Raw genomic sequence first — 6,000 nt, forward strand, 5'->3', positions numbered from 1 at the left:
CAAGGAAGGACACTACATAATGATCAAGGGATAAATCCAAGAAGAAGATATAACAATTATAAATATATATGCACCCAACATAGGAGCACCTCAATACATAAGGCGACTGCTAACAACTATAAAAGAGGAAATGGACAGTAACACAATAATACTGGGGGACTTTAACACCTCACTTACACCAATGGTCAGATCATCCAGACAGAAAATTAATAAGGAAACACAAGCTTTAAATGACACAATAGACCAGATAGATTTAATTGATATGTATAGCACATTCCATCCAAAAACAGCAGATTACAATTTCTTCTCAAGTGTACACGGAACATTCTCCAGGATAGATCACAAATCAAGCCTTGGTAAATTTAAGAAAATTAAAATCATATCAAGCATCTTTTCTGACCACAACGCTATGAGATTAGAAGTCAATTACAGGGAAAACATGTAAAAAACACAAACACATGGAGGTTAAACAATACGTTACTAAATAAGAGATCACTGAAAAAGTCAAAGAGGAAATAAAAAAATACCTAGAGACAAATTACAACGAAAACACGATGATCCAAAACCTATGGGACACAGCAAAAGCAGTTCTAAGAGGGAAGTTTATAGCAATACAACCTACCTCAAGACACAAGAAAAACCTCAAATAAACAATCTAATCTTACACCTAAAGGAACTAGAGAAAGAAGAACAAACAAAACCCAAAGTTAGTAGAAGGAAAGAAATCATAAAGATCAGAGCAGAAATAAATGAAATAGAAACAAAGAAAACAATAGCAAAGATCAATAAAACTAAAAGCTGGTTCTTTGAGAAGATAAACAAAATTGATAAACCTTTAGCCAGACTCATCAAGAAAAAGAGGGAGAGGACTCAAATCAATAAAAAGTAGAAATGAAAGAGGAGAAGTTACAACGGACACTGCAGAAATACAAATCATCCTAAGAGACTACTACAAGCAACTATGCCAATAAAATGGACAACCTGGAAGAAATGGACAAATTCTTAGAAAGGTATAACCTTCCAAGACTGAACCAAGAAGAAATAGAAAATATGAACAGACCAATCACAAGTAATGAAATTGAAACTGTGATTAAAAATCTTCCAACAAACAAAAGTCCAGGACCAGATGGCTTCATGGGTGAATTCTATCAAGCATTTAGAGAAGAGCTAACACCAATCCTTCTCAAACTCTTCCAAAAATTGCAGAGGAAGGAACACTCCCAAACTCATGCTATGAAGCCATCATCACCCTGATACCAAAACCAGACAAAGATACTACACAAAAAGAAAATTACAGACCAATATTACTGATGAACATAGATGCAAAAATCCTCAACAAAATACTAGCAAACAGAATCCAACAACACATTAAAAGGATCATACACCATGATCAAGTGGGATATATCCCAGGGATGCAAGGATTCTTCAGTATACGCAAATCAATCAATGTGATACACCATGTTAACAAATTGAAGAATAAAAACCATATGATCATCTCAATAGATGCAGAAAAAGCTTTTGACAAAATTCAACACCCATTTATGATAAAAACTCTCCAGAAAGTGGGCATAGAGGGAACCTACCTCAACATAATAAAGGCCATATACAACAAACCCACAGCAAATATCATTCTCAATGGTGAAAAACTGAAAGCATTTCCTCTAAGATCAGGAACAAGACAAGGATGTCCACTCTCGCCACTATTATTCAACATAGTTTTGGAAGTCCTAGCCATGGCAATCAGAGAAGAAAAAGAAATAAAAGGAATCCAAATTGGAAAAGAAGAAGTAAAACTGTCACTGTTTGCAGATGACATGATACTATACGTAGAGAATCCTAAAGATGCCACCAGAAAACTACTAGAGCTAATCAATGAATTTGGTAAAGTTGCAGGATACAAAATTAATGCACAGAAATCTCTTGCATTCCTATAGACTAACAATGAAAGATCAGAAAGAGAAATTAAGGAAACAATCCCATTCACCATTGCAACAAAAAGAATAAAATACCTAGGAATAAACCTACCTAAGGAGGTAAAAGACCTGTACTCAGAAAACTATAAGGCACTGATGAAAGAAATCAAAGATGACACAAACAGATGGAGAGATATACCATGTTCTTGGATTGAGAGAATCAATATTGTGAAAATGACTATGCTACCCAAAGCAATCTACAGATTCAGTGCAATCTCTATCAAATTACCAGTGGCATTTTTTACAGAAGTAGAACAAAAAATCTTAAAATTTGTATGCAGACACAAAAGACCCGAATAGCCAAAGCGGTCTTGAGGGAAAAAAATTGAGCTGGAGGAATCAGACTCCCTGACTTCAGACTATACTACAGAGCTACAGTAATCAAGACAATATGGTACTGGCACAAAAACAGAAATATAGTTCAATGGAACAGGATAGAAAGCTCAGAGATAAACCCACACACCTATGGTCAACTAATCTATGACAAAGGAGGTAAGGATATACAGTGGAGAAAAGACAGTCTCTTCAATAAGTGGTGCTGGGAAAACTGGACAGCTACATGTAAAAGAAGGAAATTATAACACTCCCTAACACCATACACAAAAATAAACTCAAAATGGATTCGAGACCTAAATGTAAGACTGGACACTATAAAACTCTTAGAGGAAAACATAGGAAGAACACTCTTTGACATAAATCACAGCAAGATCTTTTTTAATCCACCTCCTGGAGTAATGGAAATAAAAACAAAAATATACAAATGGGACCTAATGAAACTTAAAAGCTTTTGAAAAGCAAAGGAAACTACAAATAAGACGAAAAGACGACCCTCAGAATGGGAGAAAATATTTGCAAATGAATCAATGGACAAAGGATTAATCTCCAAAATATATAAACAGCTCATACAGCTCAATATTAGAAAAACAAACAACCCAATCCAAAAATGGGCAGAAGACCTAAATAGACACTTCTCCAAAGAAGACACACAGATGGCTAAGAAGCACATGAAAAGCTGCTCAACATCACTAATTATTAGAGAAATGCAAATCAAAACTACAATGAGGTATCACCTCACACCAGGTAGAAGGGGCATCATCAGAAAATCTACAAACAACAAATGCTGGAGAGGGTGTGGAGAAAAGGAAACCCTCTTGCACTGTTGGTGGGAATGTAAATTGATAACAGCCACTATGGAGAACAGTATGGAGGTTCCTTAAAAAACTAAAAATAGAATTACCATATGACCCAGCAATCCCACTACTGGGCATATACCCAGAGAAAACAATAATTCAAAAAGACACATGCACCCCAATGTTCATTGCAGCACTACTTACAATAGCCAGGTCATGGAAGCAACCTAAATGCCCATTGACAGATGAATGGATAAAGAAGTTGTGGTACATATATACAGTAGAATATTACTCCGCTATAAAAAGGAACAAAATTGGGTCATTTGTAGAGACGTGGATGGGTCTAGAGACTGTCCTACAGAGTGAAGTAAGTCAGAAAGAGAAAAACAAATATCGTATATTAATGCATATATGTGGAACCTAGAAAAATGGTACAGATGAACTGGTTTGCAGGGCAGTAATAGAGACACAGATGTAGAGAACAAACATATGGACACCAAGGGGGGAAAGTGGCGGGGGGGTGGGTGGCGGTGTGATGAATTGGGAGATTGGGATTGACATATATACACTAATATGTATAAAATAGATAACTAATAAAAACCTGCTGTATAAAAAAATAAATAAAATAAAAGTCAAAAATTCAAAAAAAAGAAAAAAAGAATAGGCTGAACTAATATTATGCAGTGCCATCCTGAGATTTAAAATCTAGATGCATGGGTCTCACATTTCAAGTGTCTTTAGGGACCAGTAAGGCTGATGGATATCAGACAACAGGAAGTAGTGGGGCCTGTGGGGGAACCAAGACTGAATACTGAGTGTATGCCCCACCTAAAGGCATTAAAAAATCAGTGAAAAATATCACACACGCACACACAATTTTAACCAAACAAAACTATTCCTCTGGCACAGTCTGGCCCATGAGCCTCTAGTTTGTGCCCCTGTGACTGCTCTAAATTCTAGAGAAAAGAGCTGACCATGTCAAAGAAATATGTAACAGAAAACATCCAGAAGAGCCATAGTAATCAAAATCTACAAAAAGCAAATGGGGTATATAAATTTATACCTAGAATTCATCTTAACTCATCAGTTAAATTTAATCCAAAAAAACAGTAAATATTTATTGATTATTTGTAGATACAAAGTAATGACCTAAGTGTCTGGGGTTAAGAGATGGAATATGTTACTACTTCTGTACTTTGGTATTTCGTTCTCAGTTCAGGTCCTACAAGGTTTTATGAATGGGCAGTTACACAGGTTACAGGTTACAAAATAACCTTTATTGTCTGCTCAGTAGAAAAATCAGTCCCTCATGCTGTCCATGATTTAAATCTCACCTACATGTGCATTCAGCATTAATCCTATCATAGTCATGTAATGTCCTGTATTCTAAAATTGTCTCTTGTCTATCTATATAAAAATTCTGACTTCTTTAGTCTTGGGTGATAATAACTTGTGTTTTAATTCCAGTGCCTACTCAGGTCCCAGTAAAGATGCTCAATAAATGTTCACTGAACCCAAAACTAATGTTTTTGAAATATGTCCACAAATTTTTTTATATTTTCTCTTCAAAAAAGTGAACTCTGGGAATTCCCTGGCAGTCCAGTGGTTAGAAATCCACGCTTTCACTGCTAAGGGCACAGGTTCAATCCCTGGTTGGGGAACTCAGATCCCACAAGACACACGGCGCAGCCAAAAAAAAAAAGAAAAAAGTGAACTCTAACTCCCCTATCATTAGGAGTGGTCTGAATTAAGTGACTCACTTTTAAGAAACTGAACAGTGGAAGTGATGACTTCCAAGACTAGATCTTAAAAAGGCATTAGAGTTTTCCTCTTGCTCTCTTGGATAACTTGCTCTGGGGGAAGCCAGTTGCTGTGTCATGAAGACATTCAAGCAGCCCTATGGTAGTGAGAAACTGAAGCTTCCTGCCAACAGCCAGTAAGGAACTGATGCTTCTTGCCAAGAGCCATATGAATGAGCCATCTTAGAAGTCAATCCTTGAGCCTCAGTAAAGTCTTCATACGACTGCAGCCTTGACCAACAGCTAGATTGCAACTTCCAGAACCAGAACCATCCTGATAAACCACTCCTAAACTCCAGACCCACAGACACTGTGTGAAATAATAAATGTTTATTATTGTTTTAAGTTGTTAAATTTTAGGGTAATTTGTTAAGCAGAAATAGGTAACTCGGGGCTTCCCTGGTGGCGCAGTGGTTGAGAATCTGCCTGCCAATGCAGGGGACACGGGTTTGAGCCCTGGTCTGGGAAGATCCCACATGCCGCAGAGCAACTAGGCCCGTGAGCCACAACTACTGACCCTGCGCGTCTGGAGCCTGTGGTCCGCAACGAGAGGCCGCAATAGTGAGAGGCCCATGCACCGTGATGAAGAGTGGCCCCCGCTTGCCGAAACTAGAGAAAGCCCTTGCACAGAAACGAAGACCCAACACAGCCAAAAATAAAATTAAAAAAAAAAAAAAAAGAAATAGATAACTCATATGCCTACTGAAATTATCATCATGTTATGACATACACACGTCTTATGTCTAAAACCTAGCTGTTTTGGAGCCTCTTTCACTTACCTCCTTCCCCGCCTCCACTTCCCATTTTTGCCACCTCCAGAAGCCACCCATTCCTCTTTTTCTGGAAAAGTCCTAAACAGAATATTAAAAAGTCATTTTGCTCCTAATGGGCCCAAGAGAGGGACTGCTCAGGGTCAGATCTTTACTTCTTTCTGATGTGACAGATGTTGGAGGAGATATTTTGGATCATCCAGACCTCTCATCAATCTATTCATAAATATCCACTTAGTTCAGTTATGTATCCATTTATTCACCCGAGAGGATTTTAATTATAATCAGCAGCGTCAGCTTGGAGAATGAAGGAAAGCAATCAGAAGCA

Source organism: Balaenoptera ricei, chromosome 16, assembly GCF_028023285.1.
Source record: "Balaenoptera ricei isolate mBalRic1 chromosome 16, mBalRic1.hap2, whole genome shotgun sequence".
Lineage (NCBI taxonomy): Eukaryota > Metazoa > Chordata > Mammalia > Artiodactyla > Balaenopteridae > Balaenoptera > Balaenoptera ricei.